The following is a 9,620-nucleotide window of genomic DNA, read 5'->3' as shown; positions in this document are numbered from 1 at the left end:
GGAGTTATTACAACCAATTTTACATACTCTTAGCAGTAGTGAAACCAGAAAATCAAGTCTAAGGATTATTTAGGATGGATAAAGAAATAAAACACACATCATTGTGCCTCTGTACAAATCCATGATGTGCTCTCATCTTGAATGCACAATATAATTTCTTACTCCTTCACCCTATTTCACTAGATAAATAGGGATAGTAAAAAAAATAAAAACCAAAAGGGTACAAAAAGGGAATCAGAAATCACCCAAGATAGTCAAAGATAGGGATATTCTACTCTAGAAGAAATACATAGGCAGACTAAGATTCATCAGCTTGGAAACTTCCCAGAGGAGTCTATAAAATCATTAAATGTGAAGAATGGCAATATGAAATGATCTCCCATACAATGATCCATAGAAGATGTTGAATGAAACTTGTAGAAGTCTGGTCCAAAATAAAGTTTTCAAAAGCTATGTAGGTGTCCCCAAAACATGCAGATATGGCACCTGAAGACATTTTAATGATGAACACAAGGGTGGTATTCGGTTGATGGATGGACTTGATGATCTTAAAGCTCTTTTCTGACCTTAATGATTTTGTGATTGATTAAAAAAGAGAAAAAAAAAAGTGGGTATTTTTCTAAATAATGAGATGTTAAGGCTGTGCTGGAGAACACTGTAATTAGAAAAAATTATATGTGTTCAAAAGGTGGGTGGATAAATTCATGCCAGAAAAATCCAAGGCATAGTCAGTAAAGAGATGCTGCCTTGACTCAGAAAATTGATGAACCATAAATAACTGAAGTCTGGTGAATGTTTCTGGATAATATCATTATATCCTTACACTGTTTTTTTTAGTGTGTGCTAGACATCCAATACTGGCAACTGATGGAGACACATATTGGGTCTTCATGTCTTAACTCAGCTTGGCTGTTCAAAGCCTTTGTGATTTATCAAGACATATAAGGCAAAAGTGAGGATGATCACTGAGCCAGGAATATCTGATAACAACTATGCCAGAAGCTGGGCTTCACCCATGGGTCATTAAGTACCAGCCTCACCTGTAACACTGATCTAAAGATGTGTGAATAGTCATATGAGTCAGGTGAAGAGAATGAACATCGGGTATCCAGCACTGCTCCTTTACAATTTGTGTAAACAAACTTGTCTAAATTTCCCTAGACAACAGTTTGTTTTCAGCATACTCCCTCACCCCTTGCATGAAGTCTCGTTTCAGCCTTCCATAACTCTTCACCAATCCTTTTACCTAGCTTAGTATATTTTGTCACCCTCTATTCTTTCTGCAGTTATAATAGTGACAACCAAGACATGCACAGTCCCATGGGAAAAATGTTTTCCATGTGAATTCCCATTCCCATTCCCAAAGATCCCTCAGGACCTTCATGGCCAAGTGAAGACCTTAAAATTTGTCTCTTGAGACCTAGGATTTTAAACCAGGCCTGCTGTATCTCAGACAAATATAGAAAAATAGGCTGAAATCTACCTTCTGTTGGGAGCTGCTCTTTTGTGTAACCATACAGCCAGTGATTACCCTACTCATGTAAATGGATATTTCTGTCATAATCTGGCCAGCAATGTTGTTAAAACTGATGCATCCACATGAAAGGTTATGTGATATCTTTATGGTCATTCTTTTGTTTAATCCATATTTATATTGTTCCTTATCCTACTCCTGCAGAAGACAAACATCTGTGCTTTTCCAGTCATACAGATTACTCATTCAGGACTATATTTTACTATCAGGTCTTCAAGAAGGGATTTTAACAAGGCTTAATCATAGGGCCCTTATTTTAGTTCCAAAGCTTGTTTTCTGTTTTAACCAGCCAAAAGCATGACTGAGTCACACTGTGAAGGCATTTATCCTTTGGTATATATGACTTTATTCTTTCCTTTTCCACTTACACCTCACTGTTATATGTGACCTCTCACTGTACTATATATAAGCTTGAATTTTAAACTCTTTGAAGTAGGAACTGCTTACAAAATTTCCCTCTTTCCAAGACACAAAGGAACAGTCCCGGGAACAAATAAACAAGACTTTTAAAGTGTAAGTCACAGTAAGCTGCTCTCTTGAAATGGAAAAGAGAGGAATATTGCCCTTCATTGGCAATGCTCCTACAGGTAAAGTAATGGTGAGTAAAGAGAAGGCTTCAATATCCAGAGCAGTCATTTTACCTGCTCAACAGAAGCAATTTGCTTAACATGTAAATTGCCTTTTAAAACCAGGAATTCCTTGTCCCTGTGTGGCTGCTTTTATCAGGATGTCTGCTTTTCCTGCTGCCTAGCAGCAGTTAATGGAGCTGAAAATTGTTATCAACTTGATATTACCATAGAGCCAGCTTACACAAGTACCTGATAAGCACTATAACACATTTCAGTGGATGAACATTCATTGTACAGCATTGTTTCCTTTTACTTTAATGTGGTCCACACCACTTGGACAGCTCACTTAATGAATCCCATTTTGCAGAGGACAGCCATGTTTGAGTGACTGCCAGCCTGAGATGCTGGTGCCTGCATATTGAAGACTCAGGTGAGATCCTTTGACGTGTGACAGGGCTGTGCTGACTGTCTTGTAATGAAGTGAAAACAGACACTGGAGGGATAATGGTTTTGACAGGGATGAGGCATTTAAGAGTTCTATGTTTTGTCAGGCTGCTGAGCACATTGTGGCAAGCAACAGCATTACAGAAAGTGTTTCTGCAGCATCTGCAGGGGCTGCTGATCTTCTGTTTGGATTGTTATTTGTATGTCTGACCCTGCATCAGCACAGTCACATAGCAATATAGCATCAACTATATTATTTTATGTGGCGAAGTATTGCATTATATGTACAGAGTTTTCTTCTCATCTCCCAGGCTGGATAGAAGATTATCTCTGATTTAGTGGTGAGGAGCTGAGATGGAGGCACCTTAACTTTATCCAGACACCTGAAAATCAGTCTTCAAATCTTAGCACTTTTTCCACCCTATCTATGGAAATCCACAGGCTTTTCTCCATGGTAATGTAGATATTTACTTTGATGGGATGCACTGTCTTCTGGCTGTGCTTCTCTCACTATTGAGAGTCTGAAGTCAGCTGGAGTCAGCTGGAGTGAACACAGGGACACTAACAGATCTAGTTACTTTCTGAAGGCATTCAGCCATCCAAAGATGCAGACCAGGTACTTAGGAAGGGTTTGAAATTCTCTTCTGCAAGTCCACCTTCCAGGAAAACGAGTGCTCCAGGAAGGCCTGGAGGAGCTGGGGACTCTTCTGCTCTGGGATGAGTCCAGGATGCCCATCCTCTGTCATCCATTGAAATGGCCTGAGTAATTACGGAAGACATTCCTGCTCTGCTGGATCCTGTGCCCATTTGTCCTAACTTTATCAAATGGTCCCTGAGGAAAAAGGGTGAGGGATCTCTCTTACACAGAAGGAGGCAGGTCCACAAGATTTTTCTCCAAAGGTGGGAAGACATTCTTGAGATTGAGACAGACATTGTTAAATGATATAGAATGCAATTCTGAAATTTGTGGCAATCTTGAGAATGTTTTAAGGTTTCTGAAAAGAGCCAAAAGTTCTGATAACTTGGAGCTTTTGAAAGTAGCCTGTACAAATTGTTGCAAAAGTAAAATTTGGGAAAACAGCCAGCATTGGCAGAGAAAAGAAGTGTTGTTTCCAACATGTGACTCTAGGATTAATTCTTTTCTGCCAATTCAAATGTTTTGTAGTTTTAATTGCCTTCTATTGCGAACTTTTTGTTCATGCATAATGTGTATGATGGTTCAAGTGCTAAAGAGTATCAACATTGCACTTCAGATGTGGCAGTTCTCCTGGGGAAGCAATGTGACTCCTGTAGAGCTGTGGGGAAAAAATTTTGAAGATAAGAAAGAAATTTGGCACATGACTTACACAGGCTTTCCTCCATGGCAGGGTTTCTACCTGACCTTTTTGCCTTTGAAACTTTTCCTTCACTGTTGCTGAAATTAGTCTGTAAATAGCTAAAATAGATATGCATGGTTCTACTGTTATAATAATATTAGTTTATTTTCTCTTTTTAGGAACTGTACAGAACATCAGATTCTGATGCCATTCCTGGGCTGCAGGCTCTCCCTCGGACCACCCTTCATTTTTATTTGAACAGCACCTAGCATTAAAAGGACTTACTTTCCCTTTAGCCCTCAAACCATATAAATGCATGTAAACAGTAATAACTGGCCACCAATGCACTTCAAAGTGGACCACAGAGATCAACAGAGGTCAGGTCCTCTTTAACTCCATGAAAAAAGCAGCAATACCCTTGAAAATTAGGAATAGTGGGAAGTGATAGATATTTATTCCTGACAACCAACTGTTTCCAGAGTAGAAATCAACTCATACTTTGTAAGAGAAATAAGCTACCTTTCTAAACTTAGATTTTAAAGCATCAGCCTCTCTACTCCTGAAAGTGTGCATTCACTGCTAAGGTACACAGTGGCCGTACAAAAATTTTCCTACCATTAAGTTGGTATTTAATTTACCTTTCTCTTGCAAGTCACTTGAAATTAACACTCAGTAAATTGTTTTTAGGGGAGACGTGGTAGGGACAAACTGAGTATCTAAGTAAACCCTGCTTGTCCCTTGCCTGAATAAATTAGGACTATTAAAAAAGACAGTGTCGGGTAATGGTGGATGTGTAATAAAAATTATAAATAGTATCTAACATTTTAAATATTTCACCCATCTGTTCTTTATGGAATATCAATATGCTACTCATTTGCTAAGATTTGACTCAACTGTTTTTTTAATGACCCTTGACATACATACCCAGGACCAAAAGGGAGACAGACAGGAGAGACCTCACCACAATTTATCAGTGATGACACTAGGGAAGAACCTTGTATTGATTATGTGCTGCTCAGTCCATTAGATAAAGTTATAATGTCATAGGAGGTTGGTGCTAGAATGGTCATAGTTGCTCAAGACATGTTTAACAGTGTGGGTGTTTAGTCAGTGGAGGCGGTGAAATTGTTTTTCTAAAAGAATGAGCTGTGCCACCAGGTGAAGGAGCTACACAAGGAAGTGAATAGAATAGTCAAGAAAATGAGTGAGAGATTGATAGGTTGTTCTCAGACACTACAGTCTCAAGAGTCTCAAACTTTCACTGTAGTAGAGAGCCAGGTGAACTTGGAATCCTGTCAAGTAGCTAGTCAAGAGTCTGTTGAACAGAAGGTTGGAAGCTGGTCACGATCTGTACCATGAGAAAACCAGTGTGACCAGTGATAGGCAGTGGGACATGTCTACCGGGGATCACCTAGCCACGACAATGACACTGATGAATTATTCTTCAAGGAGCTAAGGGACACCTCCAAATCAACTGCCCATGCTCTTATGGGAGACTTCAACTTGCCAGATGTTAACTGGGAACACCATACTGCTGGCACAAACAGGGCCAGAAGATTCCTGAAAAACCTGATGATTGCTTCATTGCACAGGTAATGATAAAGCTGACTACGAAAGTTGGGCTCCTGGATTTGTTGCTTGTTACCAGAGAGGATCTTGTGAGTGAAAGAGGAGATTGGTGGCCATCTTGGCCATGGTGACCACAAAGCAATTGAGTTTAAAATTTTAGTTGACAAGAGGAAAAGTGCCAGCAATACTTCAATCCTGAACATGAGGAGAGCAGACTTCAGGCTGCTAGGAAACTAGTGACTAAGGTCCCCTGGGAAAATACTTTTGAAGGTGCTGCGGTCCACCCATGCTGGTCACGTTTTAAGCAGCACCTCCTAAGGGCCCAGGAACAGGCAATTCATAAATGTTGGAAGTCAAGCAGATGAGGCAGAAGACCAGCTTGGCTGAAGGGGAATCTTCTCTTGGAAATAAGACAAAAAAGGAAGGTGTATGCCCAGAGGAAGCAAGGTCATGTGACGTGGGAGGAATACAAAGATGTTGCTGGTATTGGTACAAAAATGAACTTAGTACTGTTCCATTTACTCTTCTCACTAACTTTTCACTGAATTGTTCTTCCCACATGTGCTCTCTCCTCCAGGTTCACTGACTTTGGAAAGATCTGTGGGAAGAAATGCCCTTCTTTCACATATCGGGAAAATCCATTCTTGCTGTCCCACTTACACATACTGGTTGTGTGAAAGCACAGAGCAGGTATTAGAAGTGCAGCTGTGTTTGAATTAATTCATGGTGTATTTCATAGTGGTTGCAATTACGTTTGAATGAAGCAGTTCATAAATCACTGGTTTTTATTTTTTTAGATCATAAGTTAATCTGTTGTAAATTCTTCCAGAATTAAGCATGGGATGTGGCCAAATATGCACCACCTGTAACAAACTGGATCAGTGTCATGGCTTTTGTAAAATGATTTGTATTGTAAGGTGCCTAACATGCAGAACTCAGCTACTCAAACACAACTTGAACAGCAAATCATGCAATTCAGAGTTGAAGATGGCAGCATTTTGTTTGAAGACTCTTTTGTATGCTAATGATCTTCCATTTCTATCTCTTTCAAACTGGGACAGGAGCAGGGAGGAGCTCACTCTTATTGGAGATTCTGTTCCCCAGATGTAAGGCATGACCCTAAAGTGTACAAGTCCCCACCATACCCTGCTGCTGACATCTAAGCCTATATCAAAGCTGCACCTTAATCTTTGCAGCTGGTAGCTAATTCATCTCATCTAGTATGTACCATGCCTACACATACCAGGACTTGACTTTTTTTTTGTATTTTCAGAAACACTAAGTCTGCAAATCCATATCTGAAACCAGCATGTTGACATTTAACATAACTGACATTATGACATGCTCAGTGATCTATTCAAAATTTGCTCAAGATTGTTATTTTCCAGGTCTCTGAACATATGCACTTGTTAAACATGCTTTATTTGTGTATGTATCGACATAGATTAAAAAGTGCATTTATAGAATTAGTCCATCTGATCCTGGAGTAGCTGTTGAGCTAGTTATATAATAGAAGTTACTCTCTATACTCTCTTGAAGGAGAGAAGTGATTTCCATTCACTCCAAATCAGACGCCATTTACGTGATTTCTGTATCTAGCATTGGTGCCTCAGTGTATCTTATAGCACTACATTAACTAACTGAAATAAGTAGGAAGCATGTTTATGCATGCAGAAATCAATATGGAAAGTTAACATTGTTACTATTAGAATCAAATAAATACTATTACAAAGCCTGATCTTATCAGCAATTTTTTAGCATTTTCTTGTCCTTGACTTGCCAAGTAAGATTACTAGAAGATGTGAAAGGTACCATTCTGAAATCAGTACGGAAAATATTTCCTTGGACATACCCATTGATAACACATATATTTATTTATGTATTTGTGTACCACTAATTTGTGTAGGACCATTGTAACCCACAGAATATGGGAGACATCATATTTCATTGGCAAAATGTCAATTAATTTGCCACCCCCATTACCCTGGATGTCTCACATGCCTTGTAACAATCTTCAGGATGAGAGGGATCCCACTGATGTAAGCTCTGTTAAAATGGAAACTCTGGTGAGTGCCAGTCTTCTACTTCTCCCACTGCACCCTGTGGAAATCTAAACTGTGATTATAAAGTTAAGAGGACACAATCTAGAAACATTTGTATTCAATAACTATGCGCCATGCCTTTGCTAGCTGGTTCTGTGAGGCTGTTACAGAACTACCATGCCAATCAAGCTTATATTGAAGCAAAAAGTCAATCAGCCACACAGGTCTTTGCTTATGTTGTATAACATCTCATATGTCATATAATCACAGAATTGTTAAGGTTGGACCTTTAAGATCATCAAATCCAACCATCCACCCAGCATCACCACCATGTTCACTGTTAAAAGATGACAAAATCTTTTAAGTTGAAGCAGATTTGTCTGAAGTTGGCCTTAGTGAAATGTAAGAAGTTACATGCTTGGTGCACATATAACTTCATGTATGGCCACATATCCATACATGGATCTGCCTTACGTATACTTTTTTCTCTGGCATGCTTTTGAAAGAGCTTATCCAAACTTTCTGTCTATCTGCAGAGCTGCATCCAACCAGTCTGAGTGCTGGTCTACTTTGGGTGGAAGTAGCCATTCACAAAGGAGACCTCTGGTCCCTGAAGGCTGACTCAGCATTATTGAATTCTCACAGGTGGGTACTTGAAAATCAGGCATAGCAGTGTTACAGCCATTACACCCAAGCGTCCTTTCTGTCTGGCCTTCAGTATTATGGGATGTGGCTAAGGAAATGTCAGGCAGAACAAGCACCAAGTTCTGCTGCACGGCATTATGAATTGCTGTTGTAACCAGTGGAGCATCTTCCTTCTTTACACCAGAACTTTGTGTAATAAAGTCTATTGGATAATGTGCCTGACCACTCATTCATTTCCTTGGTACTGATTCCACATTCAAGCTGCAGCAAAGGCAACCTCTTTTGTATTTTGATATGTGGAGAATGGGAAGGGAGAAACTGAGCATTGAATTGTAATGCCTGCTTGACATCTTGCTTCCCTAATACTTGTCATTAGGATGTTTAAGTTAAAAACAGATCATGTTTACAGTGAACTGTGTGGAATTCACATTCCAGCTCACAGCAATCCCTTCTGGAATTACAAATTTATTACATTAAATTAAAATAATTTTCATCCAACAGAGGCTAAAGCAATCACAACAAACTTGTTTAATATTTGATTTACTTTAGGAGTTTTCCAGAACTCTATCTCTAAGTTTGCTTTTTCTAGTGAAGAGTTTGGTTACTTGCTGTTATCATAATTTTACATTGGAGTCAAGGATAAAACGCTGGACAGCTCATCCAATTACTTGTTTCAAAAATGATGCCTATATTTGTGGTGAGTATGACAAAGCCTGTGTGTGTAGTTACAAAATGTGTAATACGTATTCATCCACCTATTGCTTTGGGTATGTGTTACAAACTTTGTGAGGCTATTCACAGCAAACAAATCCTACCACTGAAATACTGAAATTGAAGTAGTTTACCCTTCTTTTACAGGGGTGGATTAAACAGAATTATCAGTGTTTCACCATCCTGCCACAGATATACCAAATCTTTCTTTAGATAAAAAAAAACGATGTTGAGAGACGCAGCACAGAAGGAATCAATTCCTGATTTTTTCCCCTAATTTACTCATTTTTATGCTAACTAGAAAACAGAAGACATGATGTTTACTGTGAGTAGTTGATTGCAAAAAAAAATTTAAGCAGTATTTTCAGTACATATAGAAGCAAAAGGTTACACTGAGAAAATGGATCAGATTAAAACAAACACTACAGCTTTTGAAACATTCCTAGGGTGAAAAAAAATGTTGATTTCTGTGTGTCCAACCTGATATGCCCTTAGAATGACCTGATTTTCTGAAACTAAAGTCTCTGTCATATCACTTGTCACTTTTGTGACTTTGGAACAGATAGTTAAGATAATTTGGGTTGGTATCTATCTTGGGGTGATTTTATGATGTGTATCCCCTATTGCTGCTCCATGCCCAGAAATTAATTTTGTGCCTTTCTGTGGCTTTAAACTGAGCCTGAGAGGGGGGAGAGGAAAAAAAAACTGAGCAAACTTCTCAAAGCAGTTTGTTCAAGGACACAGAGATACACAGACTCCTCTGCGTTCTGCAGCGGCGGGAGTGGGAGGA

General features: G+C 39.1%; 1 long non-coding RNA gene across 1 annotated transcript; it reads left to right on the top strand.

Annotated features, from left to right (window-relative positions):
* Nucleotides 1-4,048: 4,048 nt before the first annotated feature.
* Nucleotides 4,049-8,280, top strand: LOC125317164. Its single transcript, XR_007199954.1, has 3 exons — nucleotides 4,049-5,455; nucleotides 6,010-6,122; nucleotides 8,011-8,280. It is a non-coding gene; the product is annotated as an uncharacterized LOC125317164 (long non-coding RNA).
* Nucleotides 8,281-9,620: the final 1,340 nt, after the last annotated feature.

The sequence above is a fragment of the Corvus hawaiiensis genome, chromosome 26, assembly GCF_020740725.1.
Source record: "Corvus hawaiiensis isolate bCorHaw1 chromosome 26, bCorHaw1.pri.cur, whole genome shotgun sequence".
NCBI lineage: Eukaryota > Metazoa > Chordata > Aves > Passeriformes > Corvidae > Corvus > Corvus hawaiiensis.
Note: the sequence above shows the minus strand (reverse complement) of the source record. Positions and strands in the feature narration are given on the sequence as shown.